Consider the following 20,674-nt stretch of genomic DNA (forward strand, 5'->3'; position numbering starts at 1 on the left):
ATGCAGCAGAGCACATTAAAATAAAATAAAATAAAATAAAATAAAATAAAGAATCTACCTCTTAAAAAGAAGAATTTGCCCACCTTACACCCATCAGAATAGCTAAGGTCAAAAACTCAAGCCATAGCTCATGCTGGCAAGAATGTGGAGCAAAGGGGACACTCCTCCATTGCTGGTGGGAGTACAAACTTGTACAGCCACTTTGAACATCAATTTGGTAGTTTCTCAGAAAACTGGGACTAGTTCTACCTCAAGACACAGCTATTCCCACTCCTGGATATATACCCAAAGGATGTTCCACCATACCAACAAGGACACTTGTTCAGCTATGTTCATAGCAGTTTTATTTACAATAGCCAGAACTGGAAACAACCAATATGAACCTCAGCTAAAGAATGGATAGAGAAAAATGTACATTTACACAATGGAGTATTACTCAGCTATTAAAAACAAAGACATCATGAAATTTGTAGGCAAATGGATGGAACTAGAAAAAAAAAAGTCATCCTGAAAGAGGTAACACTTTAAGTGGATATTAGCTGTGAAGTAAAAGATGCTATCATTCACAAGCCCGAAGAAGCTAAGTTACAATCTGGAGGACTCAGTGGGGGGGATGCTTGAATCTCACTGAGAAGGGGAAATAAAATAGACATTGTGGGTGGAGGGGGGTTTGGGGGGAGGGACTGGGTGGGAGAGGGAGGGGACAGGAACAGGAGGGATCAGGCGCAAGGAGGATGGAGGGAGAGAGTACTGGGAGAGACAACTAGAGTCGGTTCGGGATGGTGGTGGCGCCAGAGAAGGCATCTTTAGGACAAGCTAGAAACCTAGGGCAACATAAGATCCCAGGAGTCTATGAGAGTGACCCAAGCTAAGGCTCCTAGCAATGGGGAATAGGGAGCCTGAACCAGCCATCTCCCTATAACAAGCCAATCTCCCTATAACAATCCCAATGGAGGGATGGGGACATCAATCCAGCCGCAAACTTCCAACCTACAATTGGTCCTGCCTACAAGATGTTACAGGGGTCAAAATAGAGCAGAAATAGGGGGTCAAAATGGCTAATCAATGACTGGTTCAGCTTGAGACCCATGCCATGAGAGGGAGGCTCACCCTGACACTGTTAACAATATGCTGTTATACTTGGAGACAGGAGCCTATCATAAACGTCATCAGAGAGGCTTCACCTAGCAACTGATGCAGAGACCCACAGCCAAACATTAAGTGGAGCTTGGGAATCCTGTGGAAAGGGTGGAGGAAGGATTGTAGGAGCCAGGGGTCAAGGATACCATAAGAAAACCTACGGAATCAACTAAACTGGACCCACAGAGGCTCACAGAGATTGAACCACCAACCAAAGAGCACTGGTGGGATGGACCTAGGCCCTCTGCACATATGTAACAGTTGTATAGCTTGGTCTTCATGTAGGACTCCTAACAGCGGGAGCAGGGACAGTCTCTGATTCTGTTGCCTGCCTTTGGGAACCTTTTGCCCTAATTGGGCAGCCTTGTCTTGCCTCAATGGAAGAGGATATGCCTAGTCTTACTGCAACTTGATATGCCATGGTGGCTTGAGATCCATGGGAGGCCTGCCCTTCTCTGAGAAGGAAGGGAGGGGGAGTGGATGGGGTCAGGGGTCAGGGGATAGACTGGGAGGAGAGGGGGAAAAGGAAGCTGGAGTTGAGATGCAAGGTAAATAACTAATTTAAAAAGAAGAGTTTTGCAATATTACAGAGCAATAGAAGGAAAATTTGTTTTTAATGTGCCTTTACTAATTTTTGAGATTTTATATAATATAATGTATTTTGATCACATCCTGAGCCTATCCTTAATTCCTCCCACATCCTTATTCTCTTTTTCTTTAATTATTACTGTTACTTGTAAGAATAATATATGTAAATGAAACCTGCTGAGTTCTTCTAGCCTTGCTTGCACCTGCATGTTCTTAGGGCTGACTACCCGGGATTGGATAACCAGGTAAGCGGCTCGTTTCTGGGCAAAACTGAGTCTCCCGCGCTTAGCAGCCATCGATGGTTTGTAGCGCTTCATCTAAGGGTGGGTCCTTGTGAGTTTTTTCCCACCCACGAAAAATACTCCAATTGTTACTGTTGTTGTTTAGGTCTTGTTTAAGCAGTTACATTGTTGAGATTTTACAGGTGCGGTGCCATTGTCCTATAGAAGGAAAGTATCTCAGCAGACATTCTGGTCCCCTGGCTGTTACAACATTTCCACTCCTCTTCCAGGCAGGTGGAACAAATTCTGCATCCCTCAGTGACATGAACAAATTCCTAGATCACTAAGCTGCATGAGTGTCGATTCTGTGATGCACCATTAGGCGGGTAGGAGAGAACAGGATGTAGTTATGGAAGGGCACTGTGGGGACTCTCATCACTTTGGAATTTTTCTGTATCCTGATGAGATTGATGGACACATAAAACTGCGCTGAATGGTTCTCTTTTATCCCCTCCCTTCCCCTTCTCTTTCCCCTTCCCCTTCTCCCCTCCCCCCTCCTCTTCCCCATATACATAGGAGAACGGTGCGGTTCAACTGTGGATATTATGAGCATGCTCAGGTTGTGAGATTGTCCTGGCTGTGATGGACTGGCATGGTTTCACAGGCTGCCTTCACTGGGGACACCAGATAAGGTGTGCACTGACATAAAACTATATAATCATGCCAAAATAAACTATGAACATGAGAAACATTGGCTTTGGATGAAGGAAAGTAAACAAAATCAATCTGAGCTCCTTGGGCTTCACTATGATCTAGGATTTCTTTTTCCCTTCAGGATTTTCTTAGGCCTGTTTTTCTTGCTGTATGTCATAATGACTTGAAAGATACACACATGAGTCCACCACTGTTTGTGTGTGTGTGTGTGTGTGTGTGTATGTGTGTGTGTGCATGTGTTGGGTCTAGGAGCAGGCTGGGATGATGAGCAGGCAGGCTGGAAAAAGGGCCCTGGAGAAAAAGCCCCAGTGTGTGCCTCCCACACGGAAGGCCCTGAGTCCCACAATAGAGAAGGACAGAGGTAGTGTAACAGGAGAGGATGATGGGGTGGGGGGAGGGGGGTTCAGAGAAGCAGCAGAGCATTCAGGATACCCCTCCTTCTTCATGCCTCAACTTGAGGGTCAGTGCTGAACCAGGTGAACCCCAAAGCAGGGATGTGCCTGAACTTGTTCTGGATGCTGCTGGGAACGTGGGGGAAGTGGGGGACCTAAACGAAACTTACAGGTTCTTTGGAGAGTCCGTTGTGTTGGATGGTGTTTTGTTGGGACAAACATGGGAAGGAGTGTTTTCCTGAAGTGGACACAGGTAGGAAAGTCTAAGGCAGGCTCGTGAAGGAACGTTTCACTGAAGCAGACACAGGAGAGAGGATGTTCTGCTAAAGCAAGCACATGAAAGGATATGTGATGAAGGATTCTTTGCTAACGTCATGCATGTATTGGTCTGCCTTACATTGTGTAGTTGAGCTGCATTTGTCTGGACTCCATAGAGAGAAATGCACCCAAAAACTCCTGGTGGTGTGCCTCAGCTTCTTGTTGCTTCTGAGGACTCGGCTGATTGGCAAAGTGATGTCATCTGGGACAGACTCATGTACTGAGACAAGAGACATGGTAAGACAAGACAGGTGATGTTTGGAGGGTTAAATAGGACTCCACAGAGTGAAACAGGTCCACCTCCCCTGTATCCTTTCTTTCCCACTACCTCTGGTGGGTGGTGGGCTACAAGGGAGGTTAAGGCACTTAAGAGCCATCATTAAAAATGAGGTTTGAAAAAATTAAAGTTACAGGGAGGACCAAGAGAGCTGCGGAGCACAGCAGTGTTAACCACTGGCCCTGGCCACAGGCAGGCATGAGTCCTTAACCCTTCTCTGCCGAAATAAATTCTGCAATAATTTTCTGGCTGGAAATAAATTCTGCTCAGTATTTCTGTGGATTGCACTAGCACTCTCCTGTAGGCCCAAGGTTGCACTCTGGTGGTGGCAGATACCATATTCTCCACTGATTGGGATGGCACCAAGGGGGAAAGGCCCCATACAACCAGAGACAGGGCCTGGCAAGGAAGGAAGCCTCTGAAGTGGCTTGTAGATGAGCTGATCTAGACCCTGCAAACCAAGAGTCAGTATGCCCATTTTGCTATCCCATCACTCAGAAGTTGCCCGAAGTCCTTCTCACCCCTGTCCTTGATAGCAGGTCAGTGCCTTGTCATGGGTTGGGTGGTAATGAAGGAACATGCCCAGGATCCCATAGCTTCGCAAGTGCTGCCCTCATAGGAAAGTTCAAGTCCCTCTAGCACCCCAAACTAAGTTCAGCTGTGTACTTTTTATTTTTATGTCATGCTAGGCTGGGCTATCTGTAGACAGAGCTCCTGGGCCAGGGGCAGGGGCAGGGTTCAGGGGAATCACATCCTGAGACACTATGAGTTGGCAGCACAGTGTGAGGGGCACAACCCGAGAGTTGGCAGCTGTCTTAATACCTACTCCACTGTGCCACTCTTCCATAACCTAGCCAGCCTATTGGACTCGACATATTTACAAAGGATTAAAATGAGTCCTTGTGGGAAGAAGTAACCCCAGAAACCCCAGTATTGATTGTCACTGATAATGAAAAGCAGTGGGACACTCACAAGGGTGTGATGCCCTGGCACCAAGCACCTGACATTCATCTCCCTGTCCTGTACATAGACAAGTCCCAGTACAGTCGCGGAGGGTCTGGTTTCCATGATTCCCCTATAATCCTTTGCTCCAGGATTGCAGTAAAGAACACAAGGGAAGGAGAAACACAAGCCAGCCATGAGAATGCTCACTTAATGATGGGAGAGGAGGCAAGTGCAGAGGGCTAGAGAGGCCATACTGCACATTCTCTGGGCTCAGTTCCTACCTCTGATGTTGGCTTACCCATTTTCTCAGTGTTCCAGAGCATGGCTGGGTATAAATGATGCTGAAGACAGGAAGAATGCTTTTAAGGACAGATGGCAGAGGAAGGCAGAGGGTGTCGTCTTCTATTTGGCACCCTATGCGAGCCCACCAGAGAATGATTTGTGAAAAAGCTCAACCGTTGCTTGGAAGACATTAGCTGGATGTGAGAGCGTAATCAGATAGATCTTGGCTTCAGGAATGAGTGAGGGAAGGCAGGGGTGACAGGTGGAGGAACGAAAAGGTGGGAAGGAAGAGGGCTGCAAGAAGCCTCATGTGCCCCAGGCATGCTGCTGACAGCCATGCTCACCGGCAGGGAAGATGCCAAGGTTCTGGGAAGATGAAGATTAACCTGGATGCAGTCCAAGAAAGATGAGGTCTCCATGCTCTGAATTCCTCTTTGATTATTGTAGGGCGTGCTTGAGTGGTTACATGTTGTTGAAAGTCAGCAATGGCTGGCAGGGGTGGGCCCGGAGCCCAGGGAAGTGGGACTTCCCTCCTCCCTGAGAGCTCCACAGCATCCCTGAACAGTTCATCCCACAGGGCTTTGGCCCCCATGTGGGCATGAATCTATGTTCCGTACATTAGCGTTTGCTATTGACCATTTTAAAAGGCCTGGAGCAGCAAACAATTTAAATGTCATTCTGCTATATAATAAATATGTGGTCTACTAGACTAATTAACTCACTTAATTGGGCAGCCATAGAGGGAAAAGCCCCTTTGTCTCTGTTTTAAAATCTTGTGCGGTTTTCAGCCTATGTGAAGAAGGCATGTTGTCAGGATGTCTATTGCTCTGTACACCTGAAATAATTAAAGGAAGTCTGTCTCAAGAGTCTCCCACTAGTGGTGGTGTCAGGAGCCCCCTGGGTGGTTAGACTGTCTGAATGGTGAGCAGAGGCACCTGTGTATGTTCATAACTGAGTGCGTTCAGCCTCGGCGTTTATGTCGCCTCTCTCCAGGCTCACAGCTATGCTTCATTTTCTTTGTGACAGAGAACAGGAAGGGCCTGGGGGTTTGGATCCACAGTCATTGACAAGCACATGTGGTTTTGGATGCCAGGTAAGTGCCCTGTTTTCTGGAAGTTCAGCTCTCACTTGTGGTAGAACTTCATCAGAGTGAACATGTGACATTTTGGGACTGCGTGAGGAGACCAAGTAGGACAGTCCTGAGGTTGCCATCAGTTTCCTGACAGTCAAAGGATCCTAGAATATCCTTGAGTGTTTCTCTTGTCTGTAAGATCTATCCAGGCTGGCCACTGCTGGGTCTCTCTATCTTCCCTAGTCCGTAGGCTTGGGCTTTTCATAACTTACTCTATGGTTCTTTAGTGCTTCAACCTCCCAGCACAGGAAACAGGTCGTGGCCCTATTTAGAGATAGTTCTTAGCAATTCCAGTCTTCGTTGTCAGCAGTCCAGTACACTAGCAAAACACCCAACACGAACCAGCAGTGGCAGTTCAGTCCACTCAAGAAACACCAAACATGAATCAGTAGCAGAAGAAACTATAGGCTCGGCCGATAGGCTTGAGTCAGTGGAAGCGACAAGAAGCTGCCAGAACACTACCAATAGTTCTTTGGTGCATTTCTCTCTACAAAGTCACGGCAAATGAAGGTCAGCGAAGAAAGCAAGGGGAACCAATACCACACAGCCTTGAGACCAGCCTCAGCAAAGCCCAATGGAGACCAGCAAAGAGTTGCAAGGTGATGCCGTGCAAGAGTGTCTTCCACTGCTGTTTGGTTATAAATTTATTTTTTCCAAACATCATGGGTCCTCTTAAGTGTGTCTGCTCCAGCAAAACATCACTTGCCCTTTCACAAGACAGCTTCCAGAAAAACACCACGTCTGTTCCCACATTCTCTCTGCTTCAGCAAAACATCCTCTCCTAAGTCGGTTTCCAGAAAGATATCACATGACACAATTCAGCCTCTGACAAAATCAGAAATTCCCATGTCACTGTCACTTGTGCACAGTCCAGCAAGTCCACCCTGGCTGCACAAAGGATGCAGGGTGTCTCCTCTAGATATGACCATTAACCCTTTAAGAACCACTCTGCTTGCTATAGAGCACCTGCTGCTCTAACAAGGCTGTGTAGCCAGCTGTGTCCTGCCTGAGGAAGTGGTACACCCCCAGCCCCTGCCTCTACCAGAGGACGTGAGGCTATATGTGCCCTCGTGGCAGCCACTTTCCATTCTGTTGGTAACAGGACAAAGCTCAGCAGGAGCTCCTCATTGGCTGATCCATGGCAACCCCTTCCCATTCTATTGGACAAAGCTCAGCAGGGGCTCCTCATTGGCTGATACATGGCAACCCCTTCCCATTCTATTGGACAAAGCTCAGCAGGGGCTCCTCATTGGCTGATCCTCTTCAACCTCACCTGACCCTTGTCTGCCACAGGAATCAGGTGCCACCCTCCCCAGTGTGTTCACCATAAGAAATGTCAGGAGCTGCATAGCGATATATCAGGTACAAGCATGGCCTGAGGAGGTAGCCTTTGCTCTTAGGTGTCGCTTGATCACCCTGCTGTAAGAAACAGCTCATGAATTGCGATTGCCCACCTTCTACACCACACCCCAACCCAGCTAGGAAGTCGGTCCTTTAGGAGGTGAGGTGGCCTCCGTGTTCCCATCAGCCAGCTTGATACAACAAACGTCTCTTCTACCACCTGTCTCTCTGGGAACTTTTGTGCAGTAACAGATGACAAGTTTCAGCCCCTTCATTTTTTTTTTTAAACCCTGCTTTGCTAGCCTTGTTGGAGCTACATGTATTTTAATGATAAATCATAGGGGCAGGGAGCAGCTTCAGGGGACCACTGAGGTATGAGGACTCAGTTTCAATTCTTTCTCTTTTTCCGCTTAAAGACTTGCACAAACCACACGGTAACGACCGTAACAGAATGCTGCTTTAATCACCCCAAATCCCATCACTCAACCAAATCAACTGTTTTTAATCTCCCCTTCCTAATCTTCCCAGAGCCTGCCTGTGAGCAGACGTTTCTGTAAACAGCTATAATCAGAGCAGCGGTCTGCCCCTTGCTTCTCAGCCTTTGCTCCACATGGCTACAGACTTTCTTAGAAATCCTTTATAATGGACCCTCATGGGCCCTTCGGTGAAACTCCCATGATCTGCTTGCCAGTCCCCCAGATGACCATCCTGTCGTCACTTGGAAGAGGTTAAAGGCAACCAGGAATGGACACCCAACATTCCAAGAATTTCTCAGTGTTGCTGGACTCTAGATTTATCTGGCACTAAAATGTCTCCCTGGGTCAGGTACTGTTTCTGAGGCTAGAGCTCTTTTTTTTTTTAATTACTTCTTTTTGAAATTATACTGCAATTATATCATTTCCCCCTTCCTCTTCCTCTCTCCAAACCCTCTCATGTACCCTTCTCCTTGCTTCCTTTCAAATTCATGCCCCCCTTTTCACTGTTGTTATATACATATACATACATACATATATATATACAGCATGTATGTTTTTGTGTATATGTGTATATATGTATGTATATATATATATATATATATGTGTGTGTGTGTGTGTGTGTGTGTGTGTGTGTGTATACACATTCCAAAATACGTAACTACCACAAGCTCAATGTGCACACTGTTACTCCTGGGTATGCTTTCAGGGCTGACCATGTAGTTTTGGATAACAAATTGGTCTGCCCTTCCTTGAGGAAGACCATTTCTTCCATTCTCAGAATTCATAGTTGCATGTAGTTCTCTTATGTAGGGTTGATGCCCTGTGCCCTCTCCTGATCCCATTCCTGCCTGCATTGACATGTCTATTATTGTTAAACTTGTTCAGTTCATGTTCAGGTAACCATGTTGGTGAGATCTTATGGGTGTAGCTTCTGACATTACTAGAAGATAGAGTCTCACAGCAAACTCTCCGATCCTCTGGCCCTTAAGTGATCCCGAACCTTCCGGGGGTTGTAGATGTATCCATCGGGATGGGATCATGCAACTGCATTTTGATTGGCTCTGGTTTTCTGTAATCATCTCTGTTGCAAAGAGAAGTTTCCTTGAGGAGAGGCGAGGCCCACTTCTATCTGTGGGTATAAAGACAAATATTTAGGATGTAGTTAGGGAATATGCTAGTTTAGTAACGTGGGTGGTTGTGCGTTCTCCTTTAAGATCTATGACTTCACTAACTCTGTATAGTTGACTAGGTTTCTGATACCAACCAAGCTTAGCTCTTATTGAATGGGTCTTAAGTCCAATTAGAGAGCTGTTGGTTACCACCATGGTAGATGTGCCACTACTGTGCCCTGGGTTATCTTGCCATGCTGGTCACTTTTTGTGGAGCTTTTATCTACTCCTGTTTTCTAACAGGTCTCTCACACATTACCTGTCCTTCCATGCCGTCTTGGTAGAAGGTGAGATCATGCCTTTCAATGGGCGGTTCATGTTCACCTTTGTCCATTTCCAACACCATCTTTCCAAGCCACACATCCCTGTGCCGGGCACTCGGTATATTTTTAAAATGTACTGGATATCCATGGGTGGTGTTCTTTCTGCATGCTTGCCTGGTGCTCAGAGTCCAGAAGAGGGTGAAATCCCCATGGGCCTGGGAGTTACAGCAGTTGAGAGCAGCCACGTGGGTGCTAGGGCTTGAACCCAGGCCCTTTGGAAGAGCAACAAGTGCGCTCGCTGAACTGCTGAGCCACTGCTCTAGCCCTGGCACTCAGTGTTTTTTATGTGGCTGTTGAACCCCATTAGCTCCTGCTGGAGTTACCTTCAGATTCTGAGGAAGAAGCAGGCTTAGGATGCTGATGCGGCTTCTTCAAAGCCATGTCTTCACTTTCAGAGCCTGCTTTGCTCCATCTCATTCCCTCCAGGCCCATTCAAGGGTCTTTTTATAGTGAGTCAGGCACACCAACCAAGTCTTCTAGTCAGAGCTTGACCTGTGGGGACTGGGGTGGCCTTAAGCTGCAAGGTGTTGTGTTTTATAAAAAGAGAAGGCAGGGATATGTTTGGTAGAGGCACGGTATGGTGTTGGGGAAGGGGTGCCTCTGCAGGCCCATGCTGAAGCATCCCTTCCCCCTGAGGTAACAGCCACATGACAGTATAGTATATAGAATAGAGTTTATTTAGGCCACAGGGAGGGGAGGGGAGGGGAGGGGAGGGGAGTTGAGGGAGTACGGGAGAGGGAGGGAGGGAGGGAGGGAGGGAGGGAGAGAGAGAGAGAGAGAGAGAGAGAGAGAGAGAGAGAGAGAGGAGCCATGAGTACATGGAGAGAGGGGGAGAGGGCAATGGGGAAGAGGATAAGGGAGCAAAAGAAGAGAGCAAGAGAGTGAGGAGGGGGCAAGCAGCCCCTTTTATAGTGAGTCAGACACACCTGGCTGTTCCCAGGTAACTATGGGGCAGAGCCTAGACAAATGCCAACAAAGAGATCTGTCTTTATAGGGGAAGCAAGCCCCCAACCCTATCCTGCAGGAGCCCTGGACGGAGCAAAGCTGACCAGCTGGGATGCACACATTAGGGACCAGAGTCAGGAAGGCCCTTGCCTCAGAGAGTAGTTGAGTCATTGGTAGGGCAAGGCTAGAATCTAATTGCTCTGGTTGTGACCAGGCTCCAACCTTCCCTTAGGTGAGCTGGTTCTAGAGACACACCTGCCGTTGAAGGAGAGACATTAGAGTCTACTCTAGAGTTTCTCTGTCCTCAGAAAAGGCAGAAGCTGTTGGGCCTCAAACTGCCTAGTAAAGGGAGGAATGACTACAGCCTGACCTGGTGGGTAGAGGCGGGAAGGGCAGATAGCAGAGACTTGGGTACCAGAGGAACCAAGGCCAGGGTCCTAGCAGCCTCAAACCTGCTGCCCTGCCCTCTCAAGCTTATTCCTTATAAGGTGGGAAGGACTTGCTTTTGCCTCTAAAACTCCCAGAGAGAAGTTCCTCTCCCACCTGTAGCAGGGAAATATTAAAAAGAACGGCAAGTTCCTGAGCTACACCCAGCTACTCTCTGCCCGGCGGTCTTGCCGCCTCTAGTTAGCCCCAGTCAGCAGTCTTCCTATCTCCTAGCCGCCTGTACCTTCTCAGCCATAAACCCCCTGTGATTGGCAATCTCAAATTCCAGTAACCCAGTAAATAAAAACTCTAGATGCTTATAATTAATCTGTCAGATTTATATATCAATACATTCTCAATTCACAATGCCCACACAATAATTTCAAAGCCAGTTGATAATAATAATACAAGATGCCCACCTAGATTAGACAAGTTACCCCAATTATTCTATCCCTATATGATATCATAGCTACCCGTGGTTATTTAAAGCCACCCGGAATCTGAATCGTTCTGTTCTCTGGGGAACCCAAAGCTCTCCTGACAGAATGAAGCCTCTAGGATGGAGGCAGCCCTACCCTGCTCTCAGCGGGCATTCGGTGAAGCTGGCAGACATGGAGTGAATAAAACACACATGGATGGACAACTTCCTCCACTTTGAGGGGCTCAGCAGGCTACCAGACAAGCAGCGTGCTTCCTGAGGTAGTGCTCTGAGGAGACAGCCAGGGAGCATGTGACTGGAGGTAGGCCCAGAGGCCAGCTTAGAGGAAATGGCTCTTCTGAAGAAGAGGCAAGATTGGAGGGACCCACTAAGTGCAGACCTGGAGGCAGGGCACTCAGGTAGGGAACAGAGCAAGTGTGTACCCTCAACCCCATCTTCTATTAGCACTGTGCTGTGGAGAGCCTCCCTAGAGAGCCAACCCCTGCCAGGATTCCCAGGCTTCCTCTGAAGCTTTGCTTTTGCTCTGTGGTTCACACTGCTCTCCCTTCAGGTGCCCGCCTTTGCATCCTGCTTGCGTGCCTGGTGAGGTTTTCCAGCCACCTTACTCAGCGCCCCCAGACAGTCCCCTCAGACTGATGGCTTGTTTACATCTCTGATAGCTGTGTCCTTGTTAGGAGCAGCTGACAGATGAAAATAGCATCTCTTGGACCTTGCAGGGCGCTAAGTCGTGCTGTGCCGTGTTTACCTCCTGGCTACCAGGCGGACAGCTGAGATTTGCGAAGCTACCTGTGTTTCTTTAATTGGAGAAAGCTGTCCTTGTTAAGGACTCTAGACCCAGCGAAGGACAACTCTGGAGAGAAAGAACATGTGAGCTTTAATTACTGCTGCCTGCTCATTTGCTGCGTGCTGATGGATGTTAACTGACTGCAAGATCTCACTTGTGTAGGGCGGTGTGAGTGTTGATGTGAGCATTGCAGGCTGCCTCCCAGGGAGCCTGGCCAGGCTGGCCAGCCTTACTAGCAACCCTGAACTGAAGGAAGGGAGGCACTGCCCTCCCACTCTCCTCCCTCCTTGCCTCCCTCCCTGTGACCAGCAAACTGGGGAAGGGAGTATCCTAGGGACTCAGGAGGAACTGCAGTGACATTTAGGTACTTGCTTGCTTCACCCCGTAGCTTATCATCCAGGGGTCTCCTAGAGCGCACAGTGTGCCTAGGACCTGACCACGCCGTCTGGATGATTAGTAAATGTGAGAGTCCCGGCGAAGCCCTACGATTCACATCTGCCAGGACACAAATTCACAGCTTCTGGTTTTCAGGGCAGTTTCATGCTCTGTCCTTTTAAACTAAACTTTTGAGTCTGGAGATCATGAGATTCACACGGGGGTCTAACAAACAATGAAGGGTGGGCTCTAGGGGCAAGCTGTTTGCCTAGCATGCATGAAGCCATGGGTTCAACCTACCCCCAAACTGCCTCAAAGCAGGCATGGGGAGGATCAGGAGTTCAAGGTCAGCCTGGAGGTCAGAAAACAAGGTAGGAGAATCATGTCTTTCCTCCCACCTTAGTAAGTTCTAGGAGTCGACCCAAATCATGACACTTGGCAGCAAGCACCTTTACCCTCTGAGCCATAGTCAGCCCAGGAACCAGGATACTGGCTTCCATACAGTCAATAGGGATATTTCCATTGACATCGACACAAGGGGACAGATTTGTTTCCGCCATGTTGTCTCCCTACAGCCTCTCCACCTCCCTTCTGTCCCGACCACCCAACAGTTTGCAAGTTTAGAAGCTGAGATGTTCTCTTCTAAATTCCGTATTTCCGGAGTGACGCTTTGCATTTGCTTGTTCTCCTCGGCGTACTGGCTGGCTCCTCACTAAGGATGTGTATTTGTGAATAATTTGTTCCTTTCTATGGCTGACTAGCACTCTGGTATGGACATACCACAGTTGGTTCACCCTTTCACCCATGGATAAATCTCACATCATAATTTATGCAGATTTTGGTGTGTGTGTGTGTGCTCTCAGGAGTGCAAATGCTGGATTCTGTGGGAGTTACATACTTTGTTAAGCAGCCTCCTCCTGCCAGACTGGCTGTCTTATTTTGTATTCTTATCTGTAGGGTCAGAGTGACCCTGTTTCATGGGTGTCTCTAGCATTTGCTAGTCATTTGTTAAATAGCTGTTCTGACCCAGCGTGTGTGTGTGTGTGTGTGTGTGTGTGTGTGTGTGTGTAGTGTGGGGTGTGGTGTTTGTGTGGTGTGGTGTGGTGTATGTGTGTGGTGTCTCACTGTGTTCTGATGCAGTGTGTACCAGTGTGTGTGTGTGTGTAGTGTCTTACTGTGGTTTTAATTTGCATTCTCCTAAAGGCTGCTTATGCCGAACCCTTTCTCAGGTGCTCACAGGTCACCGTAGGCAGTCTGGTGAACTGTCTCCCCTGGTCATTTGTCCACTCTCTAATGGAGCCACAGAGTGCTTCGCTGGTCAGGCTCAGTTCTAAGGTCCTGCAGTGACTTGTCACAGTATGCTCTGGGAGGTTTTTGTTTTTGTTGATTTTTTTTCCTGTTCTTTCCCCCTTTTGGATGTCGCTTTCCCTCCTTTTAGAGGGATGTTTCTCAGAGCAGAAGTTTTACTTCCACAGGGTTAATTTCCCAGATCTCTACGCAGGCTTTTGATGCCCTCAGACCCTTACCTTGTTGTGGGTACAAGCTATTTTCCCCCATGTCTTCGTTTCCCTCCTAAACTTCTGAGGTGTTATGTACTTCTTACATTTACTTTCATATTGATTTTCATCGAAGCTTGGGTTTTTTCCTCAAACACACCCAAAGTTCCGCCGTCCTTTGTTAGACTGTCTCCCAGTCCTGTAGACTCTCTCTCCTTCACACTCCTGTTGAAGCTTAGTTGTGCGTGGCTGTGCACGTCCACTTCCAGTTCTGTTTCACTGACACATCCGTCTGTCCCTGCCATCCCCATGTGGTCCTGACCACTGTGGCTACAGAAAATCTGGGGTGACTTATCTCATTTGACCCATGCATGGCCCAGAACTCTCTCTGGTTCCTTTGCCTTGCGTAAGAATCTTAGAGAACCTCCTTGGTCAACTCTCCCTTAGTAAGCGGAAAGTTCTATTAATTTCCCTGACCGTAAACACAGGTCTGTGTTGTTCTTTTCATGTCATGTGATGTGACATGAGTACAGCTTCATTTCTGTAACTCATCTCTCCCCTCCCAACCCCCGTTATTGACAACACCATCATCAAAAACCTGTCTCTGAAAACATTCTGCCATTTCCAAAGGAGACACAGCTGAACTGTGTAGACTTTTTCAGTTTCTTGACCCCTGAGGGACATATGGTTCCCTGGATGGAGCTGCTGAGTCCAGAGCTGCTGCTAGTCGTCCTTGAGAACGAGCAGACAGGTCTCCGTACTGTCCCACGATGCAGAGCAGATAGGAAATGGATCCAATGTCTCTTCTTTCTGGAAGATTCTTACCATCCTTTGGCCTACCTGTTCTCTGGATAGCTGCCTGGCCTCTCTGGACCAGAGGGACTCCCAGGGCCTGAGCTCCTACCTCCATCACAGCAAAGGCTCTCCCAGCCCTGAGGAGCCTGTGACTACTTTAAGAAAATCCTTCCAGGGCTTCAAAGAGTAACAGGATAGCTTTCTGGAATGCTTGTTAAAATTCTTGAATATGTTTAAGGGATTTACATGTTCAAAGAGAGAATGCTTTCTGTTTGATGTTGACAAAAAGACGCCCCCCTCCCTTTCCTGTGAATTTAAATAATTTGCCTGATTTCGGTGCGGAAGACCACAAGACTCTGTTCTCGTGGTCGAGATGTGGTATTTGTTAGAAGACACCCCCCTCCCAATCGCCCACCCCGTGACTAACTGCAGGGGAAGATGTGTGTAAATGATTCAGAAATATGTTTTCAAACAAACGGCCATCTGAAAGTTGTCAGCTGGGAGGAAAATGGCGCCACCCTTGCATAAGGAGATTTGGTTTCTCTGAAACTATCACACACAAAGAAACAGAAATATCATCTTAAGTAATCATTAATGACGACCCAATAGGGACCTTCCAGAATAAATGGAAATCAGTCGCCCCCTTGTGGACAAGACGGTAAGTACTGAGTTCTGAGGGAACTGGGGTATATGTACTCTTACACATCTGGCTGATTCCGACGCCCTTTACCTACAGGGTCCCTGGCACACGGCTCTGAGATGGTGAAGAATGGAAATGCTACTAAAGCCCCTCCCTGAGCAAGAAAATCTTGGCAGGATGACGCCAGAAGCATGGAGAGGGGAAGGCTCTGCTCCTGATGGACCACGGTGAGCCTTGATGCTGTCCAAACAGGTTCTGCCAACCCCTAGGAGCTGCTTCTGGGCAAACATGGGACTAGCACCGGGACTGGCACGTGAAGGAGAATGCAAAGGGTTTGGGAGATATTTTTTCTCCCAACAAGGAAGCAGGCCACTGTTGATTTCCCCCTGAGGGGCCGGAAGTACACTGCAGCAGTGTTCCTGTGGGCTGCTGGGCCTGGGTCTCCTCCTCTGAGCCCGTCATCCTGGGGACCAGTGCTTGTGCATTTGTCGTGTAGAGATGCTGTGACTGCAGCCAGCCCTGCAGCATCCCGTAGACCCCAGCCTTCAGAGTCTCTGTCTCCTCCAACCCTGCCTGCGCCCGAAAATCAGGAGTTTCAAGCTTTCAACCTTTGCTGTTGTTCATCATGGGACCAGGGTCCCTTCTACCCACAATGTGTACTCTCTGGGCAGAGACTGGCAGAAACAGAAGCTGGCAGCACAGCCTGGAGTGCTGTGCCTCCAGATCTGACTCTCTGACCCTGGGATTCAGGATGTTCATATGAAGATGTACGTTAAGTGGATCCTTGGTGTAGGCTTCTGTAGTGGGCCGTGGGTCCACCATTGTGCAGCCCCGCATAAGTCTTTTCCTATCTCTTGGGCTGTTTGCAGGGATGAACTGGCACGATTTAAGAAAAACAAACTGAACTTCATTAAAAAAACAAAAAAGTAAACTTTTGTTTCCCAGAAAGGCCTCAATAACAACTTTAGGAAGGCGTTCCTAAGAAGAAAATATTCACAATGCAAATGTTCGACAAGGGACCTGTATCCTGCATATATAAGGAGTGTTTGCTATGCAACAACAAGAACGGGCAAAAATGAGGATAAGATGATAATATAAGCTCCTGACAGCCCAGTCCTACTGTGACTAGAAATTCTAAATAGAACATACAAGCTGCTATGTGAGAACTCTAAAAGGTGAGTGAATGCAGATTGGGGGAAAAGAGAGAAAAATCTGTGAGCAGCCACGTGCTGGGCAAAGCTCCTCTCTCCTCCCTTGCCTCCTTCCTCCCCCTCCTCCCTCCTCCCTCCCCCTGCTCTTTCCTTGTCTGGTCCTTCCTCACCCCCTCCATTCCTCCTCTTTTCTTCCTCTTCCTCACTCCCCTGTCTTCTCCTGTTTTTCTTCCTTCTCCTGCTTCTCATGGAAGCAGCAAAAGGATGCAGCACAAGGGAGCCCCTCTTTCTAGCCAACAGAATCTGATTGGGGGACACATCTGGAAAGGTGGTGTGAGGAATATCCAGGATTATACATAATTTAAAAAAAAACAGCCCCCTAATTCTGTGAGAACAAGCAGTAGGCTTAGCCTGACCCCTGAGCTATGCACAAATCACAGAGACCTAAACAGTGGCATAAACCCTTGAGAATCAAACTGAAATATATACCATGTCCCTATTTTTTTAAACTACACTTGCTAAATAGTGCCTGCTAGGGACAACCCCAAATCAGGACAGTGCCCGAGACCGGAACCACCGTCCGCACACGGCGATGCTGAACCTGAGATTAGATCTAAGCAAATTGAACACCGGCTAGGACAAAATACCAATGCCTCTCAGACAGAAGATTATGGGTAGGACCCAGCATCTACACACAATGACATTTCCCATCTCTAATATAATCCAAATCTACCCAGCATGCAAAGAGCCAGGAAAGCGCGGCCAGTTCTCAAGGAAAAAGAATACATTCAAATCCCAAGGTGAGTCACTGGCTGCTGGATTACCAGACAAAGACTTCAAAGAGGCTGCAGTGAGCGTATGCATGCTCCCTCAGATCCAGAGCGATGGGCGGAAGAGGAATAAGGAGCCGTACATCCACAAAGAACTTTAGAGATACTTTTAAAAAGAACAAGCAGAAGTGTTAGGATGGAAATCCATAAAATCTGAATGAAAAAAATTTCCCTGCATGATCCAGCGGGAGAATCAACAGCTAGAAAAGAGGGGTGCACGGATGGGGTGCCAGTAAATATGGTGCAGCCTGAGAAATTGGGAGGTTTTAAAAATGAGCCTTGAGGCAAGTGGGAAAATATTTTTAGGGTTTAATGATGTGCTCCTTGTTAGATTTCCAAGATAAGAGGAGAAATAGTGTTGGGGAAATGCTCAAAGAAATAAAGACTCAAAGTCTGTAAAGGGCAGAGCCTGGGATATGCAGAGTGTCCGTGCACCCCAAGAGGATGTGCTCTGGGGAGACCATGCCCCGGCGCAGCTTGGACTACTGGAAACAAAGATAAAAATTCAATTGAACAAAGAAACACCATTCACAGTGGGTTAGTGATATGTCCACTCCAGAGGCCGCACCACCAGTTGGAGAAGCGAGGGTGCCATTGGCTCACATGGTGACAGGACCACAGTCAGGAGCAGCGTGTGAGCAAGAGAGCCCAATAGACTAATCTGCTTGGTATAATTTTATAATGTTCCAGACAGGGTAAAGCCCTGTGTGGTGATGGCAGGTGGCTGGGTTCCTGGGGATGGTAAGGGAAGATGGAGGGAGGGCAGGAGGGATGGGGAGAGGGAGAGGGAGAGGGAGAGGGAGAGAGGGAGGGAGGTGTGTGTGACATTATTCCTAGGGAGACAGGAATCTACTCACCCCAAGTAGGAAACCAAACAGTAGTTTCTTGGGTCTGAGGGTACAAGGGGCGGGACTTGGCTGCTGCATTGGACATACTGATTTGCTAATGATATTAGCCTTAAGTAGTATTGACTATATAACATGAACTAAAGGTAAATAAGTCTGAAAAAGAGTCCAAACAGTATGTTAATTATACCAAGAGTTAAAGAGATGGATTTAAAAAAAAATCTAGAAACTGATTTGAACTTTAAAAGTTAATAAATGGATTGTGTTGATATTTCAAATCAATTTTGGAGAGAAATATTTACAAATGATATTGAGTCAGTTGGCCATCCCAGTTATAAAATCAAGGACTATATCCATTTATGGGGAAAAAATGAATTCCACCTAAGAGTCAGGTCTATTTTTAAAAAAGAGTCACCCAGTGAGCAAGCAGTAGAGGCTGTCAGAGTGAGTTTAGGGTGCAGTCTAGGAGAGCCATGCCAGAGAGCCCCACTGGTCACACCCAGGGAAACTCAAGCTCCTACAGACCTTGGAGTTCCCAGGTTCCCATCTCATGCTCCAAGGCTTCAGAGAACTCCAAAGCCTTCTATCTCCTGCCTAAGCTCCATCCCTTCCTGAAACAACACAACAGTGGTGCCCTTCTGACTCAAAAGCTTACAGAGAGGAGCACGGGAGCACACAGTGTGACCCCTCATGGCTGCAGACTTCTAGGAATCAAGGAGGGCCAACAAGGCTGGTCCCTTCCCCCTGAGCAGGAACACTTGGTTTGCTGCAGGAACCTGAACGGTGGCTCTGTGACAGGGAACAAACATTGCGTAATCAGTCCTGAGACCTGCTCCCTTTACAGGTGACTTAGGAAGAGGCATGGCAAGGTGCCTCAGCCAGGATCTAAGAGGCTGGAGCATCAGGTGAGTAGAAATTCACACAGTGCTGGCTCCCTCTGAGTGCCCTGCGATCATCGGACAGGACCGTGTAAACCTTTGTCTTCTCCACCCCAGGGTGGGTCACTCTGTGGTCTCTGCGCACAGGCCTCTAGTGAGTCACTGGCCCCAGAGAAAAGAGCTGGTCTGACTGCAGATGTTTCCAGTCTTTGTTTCTCTGCTCTCTTGGGGCCATCTGGATTAAGCTGAATTAAAAGGCAGGTGAGGAGCACAGGTGCTCCATGTAGGGCCCAGGTCTCCATGGCAACAGAACCATCTGGCTTTCTTGCCTGGCATCAGGCCTTGTGACTTCATGGTGGAATCTTCTCTCAGTAGGCAGGAGGGGTTGCCTGGTGAAGAGCAGGCAGGGAGGAGGCTCACAGGGGAGAGATGTTGATCTTCCAGCTCTAGGCAGAGTTTTAGGTTTAGTGTCAGCACTTGGGGCTCCAGGGATTCTAAGGGGCAAGTGCAGGTGAGTGGGAGCAGCCGAGCCTGTGGGGCAGCTCCTCTGAAGCCCTCTGGGGAGTTGGAGCCGTCACACCTCACACCTGGTCCCTTTCAACCCAGGCCTAGCAGGTAAAGAGGAATCAGGGCCCCAGGAGGCAAGACAAAAGCATGGACCCCCCCCTTCCCTCTAGAACAGTCAGTCCTGGTTGGCACCCCCTTCAATGGCAGGAAGGATAAGACATAGGGTGAGTGGCCATAGGGGGCTTCCATAGGAAGTACCAGCAAGGCCTTCTAACTCAACAGTGAGCCATCCAGCCCTCTGATATCTGTTAGGATCCTAGGGTTGCCATAACCAACTTGAAATCTTGGTGGGTTTAAATGGTTCATTTCCATACAGTGTTGGAGGCCTGAAGCCTGATGTCAAGGTGTCAACAGAGTTAGTTCTTTCTTGGGACTCCAGGGGAAAAGTTGTCACTCCATGTTCTGCCACAGGAGATCAACACCATGGCATGCTCCCTGGGTGTCTGTGTCCAAGTTTTTCAGTCATAGATCTAAGGTATGCCCTAATCCAGTAAAACTTATCTAGAAATGGTTGCATCTGCCAAGATCATACAAATAAGGGCGTAGTCACCATGCCAGGGCTTAGGATTGGGATGTCCCTCACAGGGAACATGCACTTCACATATGTACAGCGAAGAGCTTGGACTTCAGAGGGACAGATGGGGCTCAGCCCTGGTACAGTTGCCCAGCCTGCTTCCCCATTGCTGGGCAGCAGGAGAGGCGAGTCCATCCTCGTGGACCTTCTGAGGATTAAGAGCATGGGCCATTCTTCAGTGTCACCTGTATGCTCTGGTCCCTCCCTCCCTTCCTGGCACTATCAGTCCATGACCAGGACTTCTCCAGGAGTTAGGTGACATTCGGGGACTTAGGGGCTATCACTGATTCAAGAGCTGAGACCCCCTAGACGAGTCAGGAAAGCCAGAGGACAGGCTATAATAATCTTTTTCCTGAAGCCCATGGTCTCTAGGCTGGAGCAGCTTGAGGCCTTTGGATATGGTCCAAATAGGTAGTGATGGAAATGGAGACTCGTAGTCTCTATTTCCCTCTGGCCAAGAAGGAATCCCCCATTTCTCTTCTCTGCCTCTTCATCAGACATGGCTTGTTCGCCCAACCAAGCCCGGGCGAGTCTGTGGGCATCCTCATTCTCTTACTCTCTCATTCTTGCCCTCCCCCTCCTCCGTCCCTCCCCCTCCTCCCTCCCCCTCC

The 20,674-nt window shown here is 48.2% G+C and overlaps 1 protein-coding gene across 3 annotated transcripts in view; it reads left to right on the top strand.

Annotated features, from left to right (window-relative positions):
* Positions 1-19,317: 19,317 nt before the first annotated feature.
* LOC110308338 overlaps positions 19,318-20,674 on the top strand; it is a 7,710-nt gene continuing 6,353 nt past the window's right edge. Inside the window, exon 1 of one of the 3 annotated variants that reach the window (XM_021180804.1) lies at positions 19,318-19,537. The gene's annotated coding sequence lies outside the window, so the exon portion shown is untranslated. Of the gene's footprint in view, positions 19,538-19,911; positions 19,965-20,674 lie in introns of those variants that run through there. The other 2 variants (XM_021180805.1, XM_021180806.1) reach the window with 2 other exon arrangements.

This window comes from Mus caroli, chromosome 13 (genome assembly GCF_900094665.2).
Source record: "Mus caroli chromosome 13, CAROLI_EIJ_v1.1, whole genome shotgun sequence".
NCBI classification, from domain to species: domain Eukaryota; kingdom Metazoa; phylum Chordata; class Mammalia; order Rodentia; family Muridae; genus Mus; species Mus caroli.